The sequence below is a fragment of the Aotus nancymaae genome, unplaced genomic scaffold (assembly GCF_030222135.1).
Source record: "Aotus nancymaae isolate 86718 unplaced genomic scaffold, 86718_ANA_hifiasm-v0.15.2.pri h1tg000057l, whole genome shotgun sequence".
Taxonomy (NCBI): Eukaryota; Metazoa; Chordata; class Mammalia; order Primates; family Aotidae; genus Aotus; species Aotus nancymaae.
In genome coordinates, this window is record NW_026988471.1 from 72,252,254 (window position 1) to 72,275,755 (window position 23,502).

Below are 23,502 nucleotides of genomic sequence, written 5' to 3' on the forward strand. Positions count from 1 at the left end.
AACTCAAAACCACATGAAGAAAAAAAGATCTCAATAGCTAAATACATGGGCAATTATAAAAGCTAGCATATTTTAACAATAGTTTGTGGCATCATTTTTTGTTTCTATATGACTTAAAAGATGCTACATGACAAAAAGAGACTAATATATTTTTTAAAGAAATATTCGTCTAAAAGCCAGTATTGCTGGGTATGGTGGCTCACACCTGTAATCTCAACACTTTGGGAGGCCAAGGTGGGAGGAACACTTGAGATCAGGAGTTGGAGACCAGGTTGGGCAACATAGTCTCTACAAAAAATTTAAAAATTATCCAGGCATGATGGAATGCACCTATAGTCCCAACTACTCAGGAGGCTGAGGTGGGAGGTTCACTCAGCCCAGAAGTCTGAGGTTGCAGTGAGCTATGATTGTGCCACTGCACTCCAGCCTGGGCAACAGAGCAAGACCTTGTCTCTATAAAAATAAAATGAAATAAAATAATTTTTAAAAAAGAAATAAAAGATAAGCCAGTATTACTATAACTTTGGTTTGTAACTGTACATTTTAATTTTTACATAATTTAAGAGACAGATGTACTTAAAAGAATTATTAATTTATGTTTTCAGGCACAAAATGTATAGGGATGTAATTTTGTGGTACTGAAAGCTGAAAGTATAAGGGCAGAGCTGTAAAGGAGCAGAATTTTGTATGTTATTGACATTAAACTGGTATAATTTCAAGTTAGAATATTATAACTTTAGGATAATAAATGAAATCTCCATGCTAAACACAAAGCAAACAGCTATAGAATGTATACAAAAGGAAATGAAAGAGGAATTGAAAATTTTCATTACAAATTATCAATTAAATGCAAAAGAAGATAGTAATGTAGGAAATGAGGGACAAAAATCTACAAGACATATAGAAAACACCCAGCAAAATGACAGAAGTAGCTCCTCATCCTTCATTGTTTTAAATGTAAATGAGTTAAACTCTTTAATCAAAATAAATTAGCAGTAGGGACAGAAAAACATGATTGAACTATATGCTGTCTGCAAGAGGCTCACTTTAGATTCAAAGACACGAAAGACTGAACATGAAACAATGGAAAAAGATACTCCATGCAAATAGCAACAAAAGAGAGCAGAGGTTGCTATTCTAACAATGGACGAAATAGACTTTAAGTCAAAAAAGATTAAGAGAGACAAAGAAGGACATCATATATTAATAAGAGGTTCAATGTAGCAAGAAGATATAATAATTATAAACATTTATGCACCTAATAACAGACAATCAAAACTTATCAAGCAAAAACTGACAGAACTGAAGAAAAAAATAGACATTTCTAAAATAAATGTTGGAGACTTCAAAACCCCACTGTCAATGGGGAGACTGATTTCAGTAATAAAAAAACTCTGATTGCCTACATAGATGGCTCTGCTTGAATTACTCTTTATTGCAATTCCCCTGTCTTGGTAAATCGGCTTTGTCTAGGCAGCAGGCAGGGTAAATCCACTAGGTGGTTATACAGTGCAATCATAGCTCACTGCAGCCTTGAACTTGAGCTCAAGCAATTCTCCTGACTCAGCCTCCCAAGTAGCTGGAATTAAGGCATGTGCCCCATGCCCAGCCAATTTTTATTTTTTGTAGAGACAGGTCTTGCTGTGTTACCCAAGCTATTCTCAAACTTCTGACAGCACATGATCCTCTCGCCTCAGCACCCTAAAGCCCCAGGATTACAGGTATGAGTCACTATGCCTGGCCTTACACTATCATTCTTATTGGATATTTTAACCTTTTTACAATCCTACATAGAATATTGTTCTGATTATATAACATATAGGGAAATGTAAGTAAATCAATCAGTTTTTTTTGGTTTTTTTTTTTTTTTTTTGAGACAGAGTTTCGCTCTTGTTACCCAGGCTGGAGTGCAATGGCGCAATCTCGGCTCACCGCAACCTCCGCCTCCTGGGTTCAGGCAATTCTCCTGCCTCAGCCTCCTGAGTAGCTGGGATTACAGGCATGCGCCACCATGCCCAGCTAATTTTCTGTATTTTTAGTAGAGACGGGGTTTCACCATGTTGACCAGGATGGTCTCGATCTCTTGACCTCGTGATCCACCCGCCTCGGCCTCCCAAAGTGCTGGGATTACAAGCATGAGCCACCACGCCCGACAATCAATCAGTTCTTAATTCTCATTCCAGCTCTGCCACTGTCTAAGTTGCCTCAACTATAAAATGGTGATAATTTATTTCAGAAACATCGTAAGGATCAAATGAAATAATGTATTTGACTTTATGAAAATGTATTACATAAACTATGAATTATTATTCTTTGGTATTCTGGTATTCTTGATAATTCAATATATAAGAGCATTTCATTTAACTTCTTTTTTAGTTAAATGTATTTCTTGATGAAAATGTATTATAAAGCACCTACTTTTAAAAATCTAAAGAAGCTGAGATTAGTTGTAAAGTAAAAGGATAGAAAAAAATAGGAATTATGAAGTTAAAAGATTATTCTGGTAATTGTGGATAGTAAGTAGAAATGGTACTAATTTATGGCACTCATAATTTATATCTGATACTAAATAGTCATGTTTACTAATCAAAACAATGTGAAAAAGAAGAGAAAAGAAAAAAAAAAAAAAAAAAAACAGAGAAGGGATCCAAGATGGCCAATTAGGAGCAGCTCAGGATTGCAGCTCCCAGCGAAAGCACAGAGGGTGAGTGGATGCTGCATTTCCAGACGGATTTTTTATTGCCCATAGACCAGGAGATTCCCAGGTGGAGGAGCCCCATGGGTCGTCAGCGTGGCTGATTTGGCCCCCACGGCTGTTTTGGCTGGCACAGCTGTTTTCGTCAGAGTGGCTGTTTTGCTGGCGCCCCAGCACGGCCGTTCTCCATACAAAATACACAGGTCCGGGAGCCGTTTTAGCTGGCGATTGGAGCTCCTGGGAGACAGAGTCACCCATTCATCTGATTAAAAAGGGGACTTAAACAGGGAGCCAGGCCAGGAGATTCCTGGGCAAAAAGCAGCGTGAATCTCAGTGCAGCTGTTTCAGCTGGTGCAGTGGGTTGCCGCATGGGAAATCACACAGATCCCGGTGCCTTTTCAACAGGCAACTAGAACACCTGGGAGACAGAATCAACCATTCAACTAAAAAAAGAAAAAAAAAAGGGGCTTTGAGGCAGGGAGCCAGGTGATCAGGCTCAGCTGGTCCCACCCCCACAAAAAACAGCAATCGGAAATGCTCTGGATTGAGAGTTTCACAGCAGGGACAGCTGAACCCGAGATGGTCCAGCTCTGTGGGGGAGGGGCGTCCACCATTACCGAGGCAGTCCACCACTATGGTGGTAGTTTACCATTGCTGAGGCAGTCCGCCTTTGCTGAGGCAGTCCACCATTACAGAGAGAGTCCACCATTATAGAGGTGGGCTGCCATTGCCGAGGCAGTTCCAACTCCCCCCTTATAAACAGGACTGCAGGGAAGTTCACACAGCAGCTGGGCGGAGCCCACAGCAGCTCAGCAAAGCCTCTGCAGGCAGACAGTGACTAGGCTGCCTCCTCGCTCAGCAGGGCAGCCCTGAAAAAAGCCAACAGTGCAACAGAAACTCATAAATAAAGCCCTAACTCCCTGGGACAGAGCACCTGGGGAAAAAAAAGGGGGGGTGGGGTTTATGAGTTCTGCTGCAGCAGACTTAAACGTACCTGCCCAGCAGCTCTGAATGAACAATGGAGCTCACAGCTCAGCACTCGAGCTCCTATAAAGGACAGACTGTATCCTCAAGCAGCTCCCTGACCCACATATATCCAAAGAGTCACCTCATAAAGGAGAGATCAGACTGACATCTGGCAGGTATCCTTCTGGGACAAAGATAGTAGAAGAAGAAACTGGCAGCAACCCTTACTGTTCTGCAGCTGCTGCAGGTGATCCCCAGGCAAGCAGGGCCTGGAGTGGACCTCAGCAGTCCTACAGCAGAGGGACCAGATGGAAAACTAAGAAACAGAAAGAAATAACTTCATCATCAACAAACGGGAAAGTTAGAAGGAAAACTAAGAAACAGAAAGAAATAACTTCATCATCAACAAACGGGATGTCCACTCAGAGACCCAATCTGAAAGTCAACAACTACAAAGATGACAGGTGGATAAATCCACAAAGATGGGAAGAAACCAGTGCAAAAAGGATGAAAATGCCTGAAACCGGAACACCTCTCCTCCAACAAGGGACCACAACTCCTCACCAGCAAGGGAACAAGGCTGGATGGAGAATGAGTGTGATGAATTGACAGAATCAGGCTTCAGAAGGTGGGTAATAAGAAACTTCTGTAAGCTAAAAGAACATGTTCTAACCCAATGCAAAGAAACTAAGAACCTTGAAAAAAAGATTTGATGAAATGCTAACGAGAATAAACAACTTAGAGAGGAATAGAAGTGAATTGATGGAGCTGAAAAACACAACACGAGAACTCTGCAAAGCATACACAAGTTTCAACAGCCGAATTGACCAAGCAGAAGAAAGGATATCAGAGGTCTAAGATCAACTCAATGAAATAAAACGAGAAGGCAAGAATAGAGAAAAAAGGAATGAACAAAGTCTCCAAAAAATATGGCACTATGTGAAAAGACCTACGTTTGATAGATGTACCTGAATGTGACAGAGAGAATGAATCCAAGCTGGAAAATACTCTTCAGGATATTATCCAGGAAAACTTCCCCAACCTGGCAAGACAGGCCAATATTCAAGTCCAGGAAATACAGAGAACACCACAAAGATATTCCTCAAGAAGAGCAACCCCAAGGCACATAATCGTCAGATTCACCAGGGTTGAAATGAAGGAGAAAATGCTGAGGGCAGCCAGAGAGAAAGGTCGGGTTACCCACAAAGGGAAGCCCATCAGACTCACAGCAGATCTTTCAGCAGAAACCCTACAAGCCAGAAGAGAGTGGGGGCCAATATTCAACATCCTTAAAGAAAAGAACTTTCAACCCAGAATTTCACATCCAGCCAAACAAAGCTTCATAAGTGAAGGAAAAATAAAATCCTTTGCAAACAAGCAAGTACTCAGAGATTTAATCACCACCAGGCCTGCTTTACAAGAGCTCCTGAAAGAAGCACTAAACATAGAAAGAAACAACCAGTACCAGCCACTCAAAAAACATACCAAATGGTAAAGAGCATCAACACAGTGAAGAAACTGCATCAACTAATGGGCAAAACAGCCAGCTAGCATCAAAATGGCAGGACCAAATTCACACATAACAATATTAACCCTAAATGTAAATGGGCTAAATGCCCCAATCAAAAGACAGACTGGCAAATTGGATAAAAAGCCAAAACCCATCGGTGTGCTGTATCCAGGAAACCCATCTCACATGCAAGGATACACAAAAGCTCAAAATAAAGGGATGGAGGAAGATTTACCAAGCAAATGGAGAGCAAAAAAAAGCAGGAGTTGCAATTCTCATCTCTGATAAAATAGACTTTAAACCAACAAAGATCAAAAGAGACAAAGAAGGACATTACATAATGGTAAAAGGATCAATGCAACAAGAAGAGCTAACGATCCTAAATATATACACACCCAATACAGGAGAACCCAGATACATAAGGCAAGTTCTTAATGACTTACAAAGAGACTAAGACTCCCACACAATAATAGTGGGAGACTTCAACACACCATTGTCAATATTAGACAAATCAATGAGACAGAAAATTAACAAGGATATCCAGGATTTCAACTCAGACCTGGAACAAGCAAACCTAATAGACATTTACAGAACTCTCCACCCCAAATCCACAGAATATACATTCTTCTCAGCACCACATCACACCTACTCTAAAATTGACCACATAATTAGAAGTAAATCACTCCTCAGCAAATGCAAAAGAATGGAAATCATAACAAACAGTCTCTCAGACCACAGTGCAATCAAGTTAGAACTCAGAATTCAGAAACTAACTCAGAACCTCACAGCTTCATGGAAACTGAACAACTGGCTCTTGAATGTCGACTGGATAAACAATGAAATGAAGGCAGAAATAAAGATGTTCTTCGACACAAACGAGAATGAAGACACAACATACCAGAATCTCTGGGACACACTTAAAACAGTCTCTAGAGGAAAATATATAGCAATAAATGCCCACATGAGAAGCAAGGAGAGATCTAAAATCGACACCTTATCATCAAAATTGAAAGAGCTAGAGGAGCAAGATCAAAAAAACTTAAAACCTAGCAGAAGACAAGAAAAAACTAAGATCAGAGCAGAACTGAAGGAGATAGAGACACAAAAAACCCTTCAAAAGATCAATAAATTCAGGAGCTGGTTTTTCGAAAAGATCAACAAAATAGACCACTAGCCAGATTAATAAAAAAGAAAAGGGAGAAGAATCAAATAGATGCAATAAAAAATGATAAAGGGGATATCACCACAGATTCCACAGAAATACAAACCATCATCAGAGATTATTACAAACAACTCTATGCACATAAACTAGTAAACCTGGAAGAAATGGATAAATTCCTGGACACTTGCATCCTCCCAAGCCTAAACCAGGAAGAAGTCAAAACCCTGAACAGACCAATAACAAGGTCTGAAGTTGAGGAAGCAATTAAGAGCATACCACCCAAAAAAAGCCCAGGTCCAGATGAGTTCACAGCTGAATTCTACCAGACATATAAAGAGGAGCTGGTACCATTCCTTCTGAAACGATTCCAAACAATCCAAAAGGAGAGAATCCTTCCCAAATCATTGTATGAGACCAACATCATCCTGATACCAAAACCTGGCAAAGACTCAGCAAGAAAAGAAAACTTCAGGCCAATATCCATGATGAACATAGATGTAAAAATCTTCAATAAAATACTGGCAAACCAATTGCAACAGCACATCAAAAAGCTTATCCACCATGATCAAGTAGGATTCATCCCAGGGATGCAAGGCTGGTTCAACATATGCAAGTCTATAAACATAATTCACCACATAAACAGAACCAAAGACAAAAACCACATGATTATCTCAATTGATGCGGAGAAGGCCTTCGACAAAATTCAACAGCGCTTTATGCTAAAAGCCCTCAATAAACTAGGTATTGACTGAACATATCTCAAAATAATAAAAGCTATTTACGACAAACCAACAGCCAATATCATACTGAATGGGCAAAAACTGGAAGCATTCCCTTTGAAATCTGGCACTAGACAAGGATGCCCTCTCTCACTACTCCTATTCAATATAGTATTGGAAGTTCTAGCCAGAGCAATCAGGCAAGAAAAAGAAATAAAGGGTATTCAAACAGGAAAGGAGGAAGTCAAATTGTCTCTATTTGCAGATGACATGATTGTATATCTAGAAGACCCCATCGTCTCAGCCCCAAATCTCCTGAAACTGATAAGCAACTTCAGCAAAGTCTCAGGATACAAAATCAATGTGCAAAAATCACAAGCATTCCTATACACCAATAACAGACTTAAAAAGAGCCAAATCAAGAACGAACTGCCATTCACAATTGCTACAAAGAGAAGAAAATACCTAGGAATACAACTAACAAGGAACGTAAAGGACCTCTTCAAGGAGAACTACAAACCATTGCTCAACAAAATCAGAGAGGACACAAACAGATGAAGAAACATTCCACATTCATGGTTAGGAAGAATCAATATCGTGAAAATGGCCATACTGCCCAATGTAATTTACAGATTCAATGCTATCCCCATCAAGCTACCAATGACCTTCTTCACAGAACTGGAAAAAAACACCTCAAACTTCATATGGAACCAAAAGAGAGCCCGCATAGCCAAGTCAATTCTAAGCAAAAAGAACAAAGCAGGAGGCATTACACTACCAGACTTCAAACTATACTACAAGCCTACAGTAATCAAAACAGCATGGTACTGGTGCCAAAACAGAGCTATAGACCAATGGAACAGAACAGAGGCTTCGGAGGCAACACAACATATCTACAACCATCCGATCTTTGACAAACCTGACAAAAACAAGCAATGGGGAAAGGATTCCCTGTTTAATAAGTGGTGTTGGGAAAACTGGCTAGCCATGTGAAGAAAGCAGAAACTGGACCCCTTCCTGACACCTTACACTAAAATTAACTCCAGATGGATTAAAGACTTAAACATAAGACCTAACACCATAAAAGTCATAGAAAAAAATCTAAGCAAAACCATTCAGGACATAGGTGTAGGCAAGGACTTCATGACCAAAACACAAAAAGCATTGGCAACAAAAGCCAAAATAGACAAATTGGACCTAATCAAACTCCACAGCTTCTGCACAGCAAAAGAAACAGTCATTAGAGTGAATCGGCAACCAACAGAATGGGAAAAAATTTTTGCATTCTACCCATCTGACAAATGGCTGATATCCAGAATCTACAAAGAACTAAAACAGATTTACAAGAAAAAAACAAACAAGCCCATTCAAAAGTGGGTGAAGGATATGAACAGACACTTTACAAAAGGAGACATACATGAGGCCAACAAACATATGAAAAAATGCTCATCATCACTGGTCATTAGAGAAATGCAAATCAAAACTACATTGAGATACCATCTCACACCAGTTAGAATGGCCATCATTAAAATATCTGGAGACAACAGATGCTGGAGAGGATGTGGAGAAACAGGAACATTTTTACACTGTTGGTGGGAATGTAAATTAGTTCAACCATTGTGGAAGACAGTGTGGCGATTCCTCAAGGACCTAGAAATAAAAATTCCATTTGACCCAGCAATCCCATTACTGGGTATATATCCAAAGGATTATAAATCGTTCTACTGTAAGGACACATGCACACGAATGTTCATTGCAACACTGTTTACAATAGCAAAGACCTGGAACCAACCCAAATGCCCATCGATGATAGACTGGACAGGGAAAATGTGGCACATAAACACCATGGAATACTATGCAGCCATCAAAAATGATGAGTTCATGTCCTTTGTAGGGACATGGATGAACCTGGAAACCATCATTCTCAGCAAACTGACAGAAGAACAGAAAATCAAACACTGTATGTTCTCACTCATAGGTGGGTGTTGAACAATGAGAACACATGGACACAGGGAGGGGAGCATCACACATTGGGTTCTGTCGGGGGGAAATAGGGGAGGGACAGCAAGGGGTGGGGAGTTGGGGAGAGATAGCATGGGGAAAAATGCCAGATATAGGTGATGGGGAGGAAGGCAGCAAATCACACTGCCATGTGTGTACCTATGCAACAATCTTGCATGTTCTTCACATGTACCCCAAAACCTAAAATGCAATAAAAAATAAAAAATTAAAAAAAAAAGACATAAAACCAGAAAATTTACAAACTTATGAAAATAACCAATAAATCAGAGAAGAAATTCAAATGCAAATGAAAACAAAGCACACCAAAATTTATGGTCTTGTGCCTTAAGGCAGTGCTGTAGTAGAAATTTATAGCTTACATGTTTACATTAAAACAGAAAGATGTCAAACCTAACTTTAAAACTTACGGAACTAGAAAAAGAAGAGCAAACTAAACCCAAAGCTAGCATAAAAAAGGAAACTTACAAGATGAGCACAGAGATCAACAGAGTAGAGAACAGAAAAATAACAAAGAAAATTAATAAAACCAAAAGCTGGTTCTTTGAATATAACAAACATTTAGCTAGATGGACTTTTAAAATGAGGCCAGTTGCAGTGGCTCACATCTGTAATCCCAGCACTTTGGGAGGCTGCGGTTGGTGGATGACTTGAGCCCAGGGGTTTGAGATCAGCCTGGGCAACATAGTGAGATTCTATCTCTAAAAAAAAAAAAATTTTTTTTTTAATTAACTGGGTATGATGGTGTACCCCTGTAGTCCCAGCCACTCAGGAGGGTGAAGTGGGAGGACTGCTTAAGCCTGGGATGTCGAGGCTGCAATAAGCCATGATCAGGCCACTGCACTCCAGCCTAAGAGACAGAGCAAGACCCAGTCTCAAAAAAAAAATAAGAAGAAGAAGAAGAAGCCATCAATTACCAAAACTGGAAATGAAAGTGGGGAGATTATTACTGATTCTACAGATATAAAAACGATTATAAGAGAGTGTGAAGAACAATTGTATGTCAACAAATTGAAAAACCCACATGAAATGGACAAATTCCTAGAAATACAAAATCTATCAAGATTAAATTATGAAGAAACAGAGAATCTGAGTAGACCTATAAAGAATAAGGAAATTGAATCATTAATTAAAAATCTCCAGATTTGGGGCATCAGAAAAGCCCTAGATCTAGACCGGGCATGGTGGGTCATGCCGGTAATCCCAGCACTTTGGGAGGCTGAGGCAGGCAGATAACTTGAGGCCAGGAGATCAAGACTAGCCTGGCCAATGTGGCAAAACACTGTCTCTACTAAAAATACAAAAATTAACCAGCTGTGGTGGCACGTGCCTGTAATTTCAACTACTTGGATAGCTGTGGCACAAGAATCCCTTGAACCCAAGAGGTGGAGATTGCAGTGAGCTGAGATCACCACTGCACTCCAGCCTGGGTGACAGAACGAGACTGTCTCAAAAAAAAAAAAAGAAAGAAAGAAAGAAAAGAAAAGAAAAGAAAAGAAAAGAAAGGAAAAGCCCTGGATCTAATGGCATCACTGGTGAATTCCACCAAACATTTAAAGAACTAATGCCAATCCTTCTTAAACTTTTCCAAAAAACTGAAGAAGAGAAAACATTCCCTGACTCTTTCTATGAGATCAGCATTACTCTGCTACCAAAGCCAAAAAAAGATACTACAAGAGAAGAAAACTACAAACTAATATCCTTTATGAACAGTGATGCAAAAATCCTCAACAAAATCTTCAGCAAACTGAACTCGGCAGCACATTAAAAGAATTACATATCATAGCCCAGTGAGATTTATTCCTGGAATGAAAGGATGGTTCAACCTTTGAAAATCCATTATTATAATACACCACATTAACAGGTTTTGTGGGGAGAAAAACCACTTGATCTTCTCAATTGACATAGAAAAAGCATTTGACAAAATTCAACACCCTTTTATGATAAAAAAAAAAAATACACATTAAACTAGAAATAGAAGGACTATCACCTCAATGTAATAAAAGCCATATATGAAAAACCCATAGCAAATATCATAATCAATGGTGAAAGACTAAAAACTTTTCCTCTAAGATCAGGAACAAGATAAGGATGCCAACTTTCACCACTTCTATTCAATATAGTATTGGAAGTTCCAGCCAAAGAATTAGGCAAGAAAATGAAATAAAAATCACCTAAGTTGAAAGGAGGATGTAAAATATCTACCATTTTACATTCCCACTAACAGTACACAAGAGATCCAGTTGCTCCACATCCTTAAAACACTTGTTATTTTCTTTTTTCTTTTTTTTTTTTAATAGCCATCTGGCAGAGCACAGTGGCTCATGTTTGTCCCAGTACTTTGGGAGGCTGAGATGGGAGGATTGCTTGAGCCCAGGTGTTCGAGATCAGCCTGACTCCCTTGTCAGATGGGTTGGTGAGGTTGTGGCTGTAATGGCCTCGAAGGAAGAGGTGGCCCCCCATGAGAGAGAGAGGGACACTTAGTCTTCTGATGATCCTCTTGTTTGCAGTGAGGCAGAGACAGCAGAGAGTGCTCTCTGTCTGCCCATGCACACAGAGGAAAGTCCATGTGAGAACGCAATGAGAAGGTGGCCATCTCCTGCCAGGAGGAGAGCCCTCACCAGACACCAGCCCCAACACCACCTTGATCTTGGACTTCTAGTCTCCAAAACTATGAGAAAATAAATGTCTGTTGTTTAGGCAAAGCAAAAAATTAATTCATAATGGATCAAAACACTAAATTAAGAGCTGTACTGTATAACTCTGACAGTTGTAATCTAGTTTTAGAACCTTCCTATCACTGTAAAAAGCTATCTCATGCTTATTTGCAGCTCATCGCTCTTCCACTCCTAGTCTGAGATAACCACTGATTTTCCTTCTGACTCTATAGTTTTGCCCTTTCTAGAAATTTCATATAAGTGGAATTATACAATACGTAGTTATGCATTGTCTGGCTTCTTTCATGAGGTTCACCTACGTTGTGGCATATATCAGGACTTTGTTCCTTTTTATTGTCAAGGGTTGTATGGATACAGCAATTTTATTTATCCATTTACCAGCTGATGGACTTTCACATTGTTTCCAATTTGGGGCTATTGTGAATAATGCTGCCATGAACACTTGAATATAAATATACAGTTTTTTGAATTGTATTATTACAGTGTTAATCGTCAGATTTTAACCCATTATAGTAATTCATCAGCACTGTCAGTTTGCTCCTGTGGTTACTATACTGAATATCTGTAATTCTAAATAGATGCTCATTTTCATCGGAGGTGGGTACAAGAGCAAAATATTTTTTTTTGGCTTTCTCTGCCATTTAGACACTGCTTATGGTGATGCCGCTACCATGCTATTGAACTTTTCTTTCTCTTTAATAGTACCTGATCAAGGTAAAAACATCTTCTTTCATTATTGATTAAAGATTAAGTTGATGGTAACAGTACATTTTCATTATGGCAGTTTTACAAACTGAAGCTTAGTGCACTGCTGAAAGAAAATGCTTTATGACTATTTTCTTTTTTTTTTTTCTTTTTTGAGATAGGGTATCACTGTGTCACCCAAGCTGGAGTGTGGTAGTGGCCCAGTCATAGCTCACAGTAACCTCAAACTCCTGGACTGAAGTGACCCTCCTGCTTCAGCCACCTGAGTAGTTGGACTACATATGTGCCACCACACCAGGCTAAATTTTTAATTTTTTGTAGAGATAGAGTCTTGCTTTATTGCTGACACTGGTCTCAAACTCTTGTCCTCAAATGATCCTCCTGGCTTAGCCTCCCAAACTATTCAGAGGCCAGGCATGATGGCTCACTCCTGTAATCTTGCTAGAATGACAGGTGCGAGCCACTATGCCTGGCCTCTAATATTTTCAAAATCAGATTTAAGATAATTGTCCTCAAATATAATTTTATTTACAATATTTTTCCCATGTACTTGCTGCTGCAAAACAATCACTTGAGAAAATATTTGACTTTAAATCCTAAATCTTGAAATAGGATAAGATGGAATTATATAATTTAAATTCTGAATTTACATCTGTATTAGTCAGAGTTCTCTAAAGGGTCAGAACTAGTAGGAAATATGTATGTACAAAGGGGAGTTTATTAGGATAATTGACTCATATGATCACAAAGTGAAGTCCCACAATAGGCTATCTGCAAGCTGAGGAGTGAGGAAGCCCGCGTGAGTCCCAAAACCTCAAAGGTAGGGAAGCGGACAGTGCAGCCTTCAGTCTGTGGCCGAAGACCCGAGAGGCCCTAGTAAATCATTAGTGTCAGTCCAAGGGTCAAAAAGCTGAACAATGAACAACTTGGGAGTCTGATGTTTGAGGGCAGGAAGCATCCAGCACGGGAGAAAGATGAAGACCAGAAGACTCAGCAAGTCTGCTCTTTCCAACTTCTGCCTGCTTTAATCTAGCTGCACTGGCAGTTGATTAGATGGTACCCACCCAGATTGAGGGTGGGTCTGCCTCTCCCAATCCGATGACTCACATGTTAATCTCCTTTGGCAATACCCTCACAGACACATCCAAGAACAACACTTTGCATTCTTTGATCCAATCAAGTTGGTGCTTAATATTAACCATCACAACATCTGCATCTCAGGTTTTACTGCATGTTCATCAGTTTCACAACTGTCACTAGAATAAGCTGATAGGAGGATCTTTACAACGGGTTTCAGTGAAAGGAATATTGCCCTCACAAGACAACCGAGTTGATTATGGCTACGGCAGGTTCCAGGCAGTAAACTCTTTTCTCTGCAAATCACATGGGTTGTTGTGTTGCTACAGTGATCTGCAAAGTAAAAGGTCAAGGCTTTATTTTGCTATTTAAGCAGCCTTCCTAATATGTCATAAGTGTTGCGTTATCTTCTGTGAACATCTCAAATAAGTACACGACACGGCAAAGGCAACTCCACAGTATCTTGTATATCACATAGTTTGCTTTGGCTGAAGAATATGGAAAAGATCTACTCTCTTTCTGTTTATTGCCAGTAACCCATCGTGCTATCTTTATTTTAAAAAAACTTCTGGTTGTTTCTTCATGTCCAAGTGTCTGATATAGAGGGTATAAAAGTAGCACATTTAATAATATCATTAACCTTCTTATACACAGCAGACTTTAATTCTAGAAACTGCTTTTAGTAACACATTTTATAGAAGGAACTTTATATCTTCATCAAATGTCAAAAATCCTTCATCTACCACTAAAAATAGTTGGCAGTCTATAGCAATATTTTTATCAAGCTTTCTATTTAAATTTTTGCATAGACTCAAGAGTAAAAGGAACTATCTTCTTGAAACACTTTTTAAAAGCCTGTTGTTTTGAAATTTGATTAGTGAAAACAGAATGGGTTTGAGATACCTCATCTTTCTCAGAACTTAGTCTATTCATTGTTTATATTCTATCTTAATCAAAGCTGTTTCAACATGGTGGTTTTCTACATCATTTTAGAGTTTTCCTCCTTATAAACTCTAGGGTGGCAAAGTTGATATTCTCCTTTGAAGTCATCCTCAACAAGATGTAAACAATTCTCAAATAGGACTTCTTTTTTTTTTTAGACTCTCTCAAATAAGACTTTTTTTCTAAAGACTCAAAGCTAAATGATACTATCTAAAAATTAAATATTGTTTTTGAAGATTTCATTGAACGTTATGAATGCTAAAATACCAAGCAAGTCTACAAAGATTATAATTCTATTATCACTCCTAACTTTTTAAGAACATTTATGTTTTTAAGGAGCTGTTTGTTTATTTTTTGAAGAGGGAATACATTTAGATGGTTTAAAAAGTCAAAGTAATGCAAAAGACTCACCCTGAGTATATTCACTTTCACCCCAACTTCCCTCTCCCTCCTCTATAGCTGACTAGTTTTATAATTTATTGAGGCTCTTTCCAGTATTTAATATGTGAATACAGAAAATCTAAATATGTATTTTTATTCCCCCCTTTATTGCACAGGATTGCGTTTTGCATAAGATACACTTTTTTCTATTTTTTACTTTGCCTTCTTCATTCAGTATATTCTAGAGATTTTTTCACATCAGTATAAAGAGCAATTTTCATTCATTTTTATAGCTGCCTATTATTCCATTCTGTAGGCTGTATCTTAAGAGTACTTAACTAGGTCCATTTGGATCTTTTCCGGTGTTTTGTTGTTATAACCAATGCTGCCATGCATGACCTTTAACACAAGTTATTTCATGCATGTGAAGTATATTTGATGTAAGTTTCCAGAAGTGAGATTACTGGTCAGAGGGTAGAAACGTGTAATTTTGAGATATTTCCAAATTGCTTTACATAGGATTGTAATCTTTGGGACTCCAATAAGCAATGCATAAGAGTTTCTTGCCAAAATTATGTGTCATCAAACATTTGGATTTTTTTTTAACCAAGCTCATAGATGATAAATGGCATGTCAATTTTGTTTTAATTTGCAGCTCTCATATTTTGAGTGAAATTGAGCATCTTCTATGAGTTTAAAGTCATTTGTATTTCTTTTTCTCAGAATTATCTGTTCATATCCTTTGTCTATTTTTATTGGGTTGTCTTTTTGTCTTCATTTCAATGAAATCCTTATATCTTTAAAAAACAAAGAGGGGGTGGGTATGATGACATTTTGGGAGGTGCGATGACACTATTGATTTCAGAATATTTATTTTATATTAGCAACCTTACAAGGTAGGTAGATCACTTGAGGTCAGGAGTTCAAGACCCCATCTTTACTAAAAATACAAAAATTAGCTCGGCATAGTGGTGTTCACTTATAATCCCAGCTACTCAGGAGGCTGAGGCAAGAGAATTGCTTGAACCTGGGAGGCAGAAGTTGCAGTGACCCAGGATTGTGCCACTGCACTCCAGCCTGGGCGACAGAGCAAGACTCTGTCTCAAAAAAAAAAAAAACAACAACAAAAACCCCTTCTTCAGTCTTATGAAATGCAAAAACATTTCCTATTTTTCTCTGCCTTATAACTACTTTTGTGTCATCAGAATCTTTTTGTGTAGTAAAATATATAAATCTCTTTTTATTTGGTTTCTGGACTTCGAATCATAGAAAGGCCTTCCTCACTCCAATGTTACAAAGAAATTTGTCCATATTTTCTTCTACTATTTTTGAGGGGTTTTTTTTTCTATAAAAATCTTTACTACATTTGGAGTTTATCTTGAGGAATAGTGTGGGTTATGGATCCAACTTTATCTTTTCCAGATAGATACCCAGTTATCACAACACAATTTATTGACATTGAGATGCCTCCTTTATAATAAACTAAATTTCCCTATGCTAGTCAACCTTTTCTGTACTTTTCTTTCTGTTTCTTTGTCTGTGTGTCTATACATGTACCAAAACCATACCATTTCAATAGTATCTTTATGGTCAGACTAATCTCCTTCAATTGCTCTTCTTTTCAGACTCTTTCTACCCATTCTTTTCTTTTTTACTCTTTATTTGGAATACATTTAAATTCACAAATTGTTGCAAACACAAAAGTAGTACAAAAATAGCCACATACCTTTACCCAGGATCACACTTGTTAATATTTGTTTTGTAGTTTCATCTTCTCTTCTTCTCCTCTTTCATACATAACTTTTTTGCTGACCCATCTAAGGATAAATTTCATACATCATGGTCTTTACCCCTCAGTTCCCCAAATGTGCATTTCCTAAAACTAGGAATATTCTTGTACATAATCACAGCACAATGACCAACCTCATGAATTTACATTGATACAATACTTGTATCTATTCAACCATTCATGTTTTTATTTTGCCCTTTGACCCAATAATACCCTTTTTAGCATTTCTCCCACCTCCAATACAGGATTTAATCTAGTGCCCAGCATTACATTTAGTTTATATCTATTCTTGCTGGTTTCATTTGAGAAAAACACTTAGTATTTTTATCGAGATTCTATTAAAAATATTTAATTAATTTAAGGAGAACTAACATCTTTGTAATATAATGCTGAGTCTTCCTGTTCAAGAACACTTTATAGTTTTCTATTCTCATCTACTTTTTTGTTCTTTGGCAAAGTTTTAGTTTTCCTTATGTAGATATGCACATTTTTGCTAAAATTTATACCTACTATTCTCTCTTTTTTGCCCTATTAGATGTAGTCTTCTATTATGTCTTCTAATGAGCTGTGAAACTATTGATTTCAGAATATTTATTTTATACTAGTGACCTTACAAAGTTTTCTGTTTATAGCAGTTTTCAGTTGTAATTTTAATTTTTTTGCCTGTATTATTATTTATAATTTAAATGCTTATTCAATCAAAAGAAATAAAAATTTGTTCCTAAATTATCTCACGTACTTGTTTAAGGTTTCTATTAGTTCAATCTATTCCCCCTATTTACTTAAAATCTCTTTTTTTGAGAGAGAGAGAGAGAGAGAGAGGTTCTCGCTGGGTCACCCAGGCTGGAATACAGTGGTGCAATCACAGCTTGAGTCCTCCTGGGCTCAAGTAATCCTCCCTCGTCAGCCTCCCAAGTAGCTGGGACCACAGGCATGTGCCACCACATCCAGCTAATTTTTTTATTTTATAGAGATGAGGTCTCCCTATGTTGCCCAGGCTAGTCCCAAACCCCTAGACTCAGGCAATCCTCCTACCTCAGCCTCCCAAAGTACTAGGATTCCAGGCATGAGTCACCATGCTTAAAGTCTCTTAGCAATTTTTGATATTTAAAATTAACAGTTTTTATAGTCATCATTAATTACCTCATAATTTTACTCTTGCAATAATACTTTAAAGTGTAATAAAATGTCAACACATAAAAAGTATATAATGAATGCTATTTTCACTTCAAGTTGCATCTAGCATGCTTACTTGTATTTGCAATGAATATTCAGATGTCAGCTGCAATTCTTAATGACACACCTCATTTGTCTTATTAGCATTGCTAAACACATTATATTGATGGTAACATATAATTTTGAGGGAAGCTGACACTGGCATCTTCTAATCTGGGGAGTGGGGTCCCCGCAGACAGTACTGTAAGCAGAGACAGAGGCTCCAGAAATTAGAATCAGACGGTGACAGGAGGAGAATGTGTCCTGCAAACAAGCAGGTCCATATGGGAGAAAACCTGTTGTAAACAGGGAAACATGGAATGATCCTTGGGGCTACCAACAGTATTCTGTGCTTCAGCTGTAGATCTGTGACTAAGATTCAACAGTAACAGAAAAATGGATAGTGAGTAAACAACACATCCTGCCCTTGGCATTTTTTCATGCAAACGACACATCCTGCCCTTGGCATTTTTCTGTTCCTTGCCTCTATTCTCTCTTGAACCTACTTCAACCAAACTTTTGCACCCACCATTTCACAGAAACATCTCATATGAAGGTCATCAATGACTTCCATTTTACTAAATCAATTCTCTATTTACTTGACTTACCAGGAGTTTGTGAAATTTTGATAACACATTTCTTCTTGAAGTACTTTTAAAATTGTATTATACTTCCAAGACGTCACACTTTCATGACTTTCCTCCTGCCTCCATGGCCAGTGATTCTCAGGCTAGGAATGCTAGATTTAACAAACAAAAATACAGTTAAGCCTGAATTTCAGATAAGTAACAAATAACTTTTTGTATAAGTATATGCCAAATATTGCATCAGATGTACTAAAAATTATTTGTTTAAAATTTAACTAGATGTCCTTTATTTCATTTGGTAGCCCTGTATCTGTCTCTTTTTCTATCTATCTGATGAAGACTTTCAAATTTGTACCAACAGTCTAGACCTCTCCTTTTCACTCCAAATATATATATATATATTTATATTTATTGTATATATATACTTATTATATATATATATATATAGTAGTGTTAGCCTTGCTAACACTACTAAAGCAACCCTGCCCTTTCCCTGTTCTTCAGACCACCCAGGCAGCCTCCCACTTAGGAGCCTCTGTGCTTGCTGTTTTCTCTGCCTGAAATAATAGTCTTCCTCTGGATAGCTGCATGGGCCATTCTCTCACCTCCTACTGCTCTCTTCTGAAATACTATGCTTTCAATGTGGCATTCTCTGATCACCCAGTATTAAATTGCAAGCACTCTCCACCTCAGCACTCCATAACTACCATCTTTGTTTTATTTTCCTTTGAAACTTATCATCATGTATATTAGTCTGTTTTATGCTGCTACAACAGAATACCTGAGATGGGTAATTTATAAACAATAGAAGTTTATTAGGCTCATAATTATGGAGGCTGAGAAGCCCAAGAGCATGGCACAAGACTCTGGCAATGGCCTTTGTGCTGCACCATTCCATGGCAGAGGCAGAAGGACAAGAGAGTATGTGTGAGAATGAGAGAGCAAGAGAGCCAAACTCTTTTTTTTTTAAGATAGAATCTCACTCTGTCACCCAGACTGGAGTGCAGTGGTGCAATCTCAGTTCACTGCAAGGTCTGCTTTCCCAAATTCAAGCACTTATCATGCCTCAGCCACCAGAGTAGCTGGGACTACAGGCACGCACCACCATGCCCAGCTAATTTTTTGAATTTTTAGTAGAGATGAGGTTTCACCATGTTTCCCAGGCAGGTCTCAAACTCCTGAGCTCAGGCAATCCACCTGCTTTGGCCTCTCAAAGTGCTGGGATTACAGTCATGAGCCACCATGCCCAGCCCAAACTCACTTTTATAACAAGCCCACTCCTGCAATAATAACTCACTCATGTGACAATGGCATTAATCCATTCACAAGGGCAGAGCCCACTGGCCTAATTACCTATTATGCTCCACCTCCCAACACTGTTGCATTAAGGATTAAGTTTCTAACACACGGCTGGGCGCCATGACTCACACCTATAATCCCAGCACTTTGGAAGATCCAGGTGGGAGGATTGCTTGAGTCCAGGAGTTTGAGATCAGACTGGGCAATATAGTGAGACCTCATCTCTACAAAAAATTTAAAAATTAGCTGAGCATGGTGGCATGCACCTGTAGTCCCAGATACTTAGGAGGCTGAGGTGGGAGAAGCTCTTTAGCCTGGGAAGTGGGGGTTGCAGTGCACCTAGATCATGCCACTGCACTCCAGCTTGAGCAACAGAGTGAGACCCTGTCTCAAAAAAAAATTTCCAACACATGAACCTTGGGGGACATATTCAAACCAAAGCTCCATCCAACATACCGTAGGTTTTATTTATTTATTTGTTTTTTGTCTGTTTCTCTCTCCAAAAATGTAAGCCTGAGGAAGACAGGAATTTTTACCTATTCTGTAAATTGATGTATCTCTAGTACCTATATGTGGCATGAACGTGGTGTCTTCAAAGTCTGGTACTTGGTAGGTACTCAGTAAATAGAATAAATAGTTATTGAATGAATGCATAAATGAATGAATGAATGAAACTAAAGAATATGCATAAAGCTGCTGTCACCAGGTGACACATTATTGAGAAATCCCAGAACAAAGGAAGCAATAAAGAAAAGATGAGTTTGGGGTGGGGGTAGGGGGAGGGGGATGAAATGCTTGGTCTTGGCGGAAAGGAAGGCAGAGGGACCGTGGCTGTCTTTTCCTTTCTTTCAAGCTACTAAGAAAAGGTGGGAGCTGTCCAGCATTGACCTTCTGAAGCTGGAGTGCCACTGCAGGGATGAAAGCCTGCTTTCCTAACCCAGCCCAGGTTCACTTCATTGCCATCTTTCTTATCAAACACATCTTTGTTCTCTGTGTGCCTCTGCTTCCCAGTCCTTTTCCCTTTACTCAAATTTGCCCAGAAAGCCCATAAGCTACATGAAATCTTATTGTTCCCATCCTTTTCAAAAAGCATTACTCACTCGCTCCAGTAACTTCCATGTCATAAAAGTGATGACTGGGATGTCAGAAACAGTGTCTTCATAAATGTATCCATTGAAATGTGTTTGGTGCTTCCTTTGTGTGTATCTCTCAAAAATCAGTTTTTCAAATTTGGCTAAAAGCCAAGATTTGGGGCTCAATTGTCCAGCAAATTTCTTAATGAGAAAGCCCTGCTTCTCTATCATATATCCTAATGGGTTGAGTTGTATGTCCCCCCTCCTCGACCTCAAAAGATATGTCTACTTGAAACCTGTGAATATGATCATATTTGGAAAAAATATGACCTTATTTGTAACTATAATTAAATTTAGTTTCTTGAGATGAGATAATCCTGGATTCAGGACAGGTCCTAAATTCAATGACAAGTCACATACAGAGAAGAAGGCCATGTAAAGTTAGAGGCAAAGTTTGGAGTTACACAGCTATAAGCCAAGGAACATTGAGGATTGCTGGTAGCAATGCCTGGAGCCACCAGGAGCTGGAAGAGTCAAGGAAGAATTCTCCCCCTAGAAACTTTGGAGGGAGTATAACCCTACTGATACCTTGATTTCAGAATTCTGGCCTCCAGGCCGGGTGCAGTGGCTCATGCCTGTAATGCCAACACTTTAAGAGGCCAAGGCGGCAGATCACTTGAGGTCAGAAGTTTGAGACCAGCCTGGCCAACAGGGTGAAACCCTGTCTCTACTAAAAATACAAAAATTAGCTGGGCGTGGTGGCACACACCTGTAATCCCATGTAATCCCAGCTACTTAGGAGGCAAAAGGCACACCGTGTTTTGTTTGTTTGTTTGTTTGTTTGTTTTTGAGATGGAGTCTCACTCTGTCACCCAAGCTGGAGTGCAGTGGCACAATCTTGGCTCACTGCAACCCCCGCCTCCTGGGTTCTAGCAATTCTCTGGCCTCAGCCTCCCAAGTAGCTGGGATTACGGGCATGCACCACCATGCCCAGCTAATTTTTGTATTTTTAGTAGAGATGGGGTTTCACCATGTTGGCCAGGCTGGTCTCAAACTCCTGACCTCAAATGATCTGCCTGCCTTGGCCTCCCAAAGTGCTGGGATTACAGGCGTAAGCCACCATGCCTGGCCAAAGACATGTCTTACTTGGTGGCAGGCAAGAGAGCTTGCACAGGGGAAATCCCATTTATAAAGCCATCAGATCTAGTGAGACTTATTCACTACCATGAGAAGAACACGGGAAAGACTGCCCCCATGATTCAGTTACCTCCCATGGAGTCCCTCCCACATGTGGGAATTGTGGGAGATAGAATTCAAGATTAGATATGGGTGGGGACACAGCCAAACCATATCATTTCACCCCTGGCCCCTCCAAATCTCATGTTCTCACATTTCAAAACCAGTCATGCCTTCCTAACAGTCACCCAAAGTCTTAACTCATCTCAGCATTAACTCAAAAGTCTACAGTCCAAAGTCTCATCTGAGATAAGGCAAGTCCCTTCTGCCTCTGAGCCTGTAAAATGAAAAGCAAGTTAGTTACTTCCTAGATAAAATGGGGATACAGGCATTGAGTAAATATAGCTATTCCAAATGGGAGAAATTGGCCAAAACAAAGGGGCTACAGACTCCTTGGAAGTCCAAAATCCAATAGGGCAGTCATTAAACCTTAAGGTTCCAAAATTATTTCCTTCGAATCCATGTCTCACATCCAGGTCATGCTGATGCAAGAGGTGGGCTCCCGTGGCCTTGGGCAGCCCCACCCCTATGGCTTTGCAGGGTACAGCCTCCCTCCTGGCTGCTTTCATGGGCTGGCATTGAGTGTCTGTGGCTTTTCCAGGCTTATGGTGAAAGCTGTTGGTGGATCTACCATTCCGATGTCTGGAGGATCATGACACTTTTCTCACAGCTCCACTAGGTAGTGCCCCAGTGGCGACTCTGTGTCTGGGCTTCAAACCCACATTTCCTTTATGTACTGACCTAGCAGACATTCTCCATGAGGGCCCTGCCCTGCAGCAAACTTCTGCCTGGACATCCAGGTATTTCCATATATCTTCTGAAATGGTGGAGGTTCCCAAACCTCAATTCTTGACTTCTCCGCATCAGCAAGCTCAACACCATGTGGAAGCTGCCAAAGCTTGGGGCTTTCATCCTCTGAAGCCACAGCATGAGCTGTGCCTTGGCCTCTTTCAGCCATGGCTGGAGCAGCTCGACACACGGTATCAAGTTCCTAGGCTGCACACAGCAAGGGGTTCTGGGCCCAGTCCTTGAAACAATTTTTTCCTTCTAGGTCTCTGGGCCTGTGATGGAAGGGACTGCTGTGAAGGTCTCTGACATGCCCTGGAGACACCTTCCTCATTGTCTTGGCTTCCTGTTACTTATTTGGCTCCTTGTTACTTATGCAAATTTCTGCAGTGAGCTTGAACTTCTCCCTAGAAAATGAAGTTTTCTTTTCTATTGCATTATCAGGCTGCAAATTTTCCAAATTTTTACGCATTGCTTCCTCTCTAATCCTTCACTGCTTAGAAGTTTCTTCTGCTGGAGACCCTAAATCATCTCTCTCAAGTTTGAAGTTCCACAGATCTCTAGGGCAGGGGCAAAATGCTGCCAGTCTCTTTGCATAGCAAGAGTGACCTTTACTCCAGTTCCCAAGTTCCTTATCTCCATCTGAGACCACCTCTGCCTGGA

General features: G+C 39.4%; 1 protein-coding gene across 1 annotated transcript in view; it reads right to left on the reverse strand.

The window, feature by feature from the left end:
* EXOC6B (exocyst complex component 6B) overlaps positions 1–18,576 on the reverse strand; it is a 742,202-nt gene extending 723,626 nt beyond the window's left edge. The window contains exons 1-2 of the mRNA XM_064364233.1: positions 18,467–18,576; positions 16,581–16,671 (exon numbers count right to left, since the gene is read on the reverse strand). The gene's annotated coding sequence lies outside the window, so the exon portion shown is untranslated. The remainder of the gene's footprint in view (positions 1–16,580; positions 16,672–18,466) is intronic.
* Positions 18,577–23,502: the final 4,926 nt, after the last annotated feature.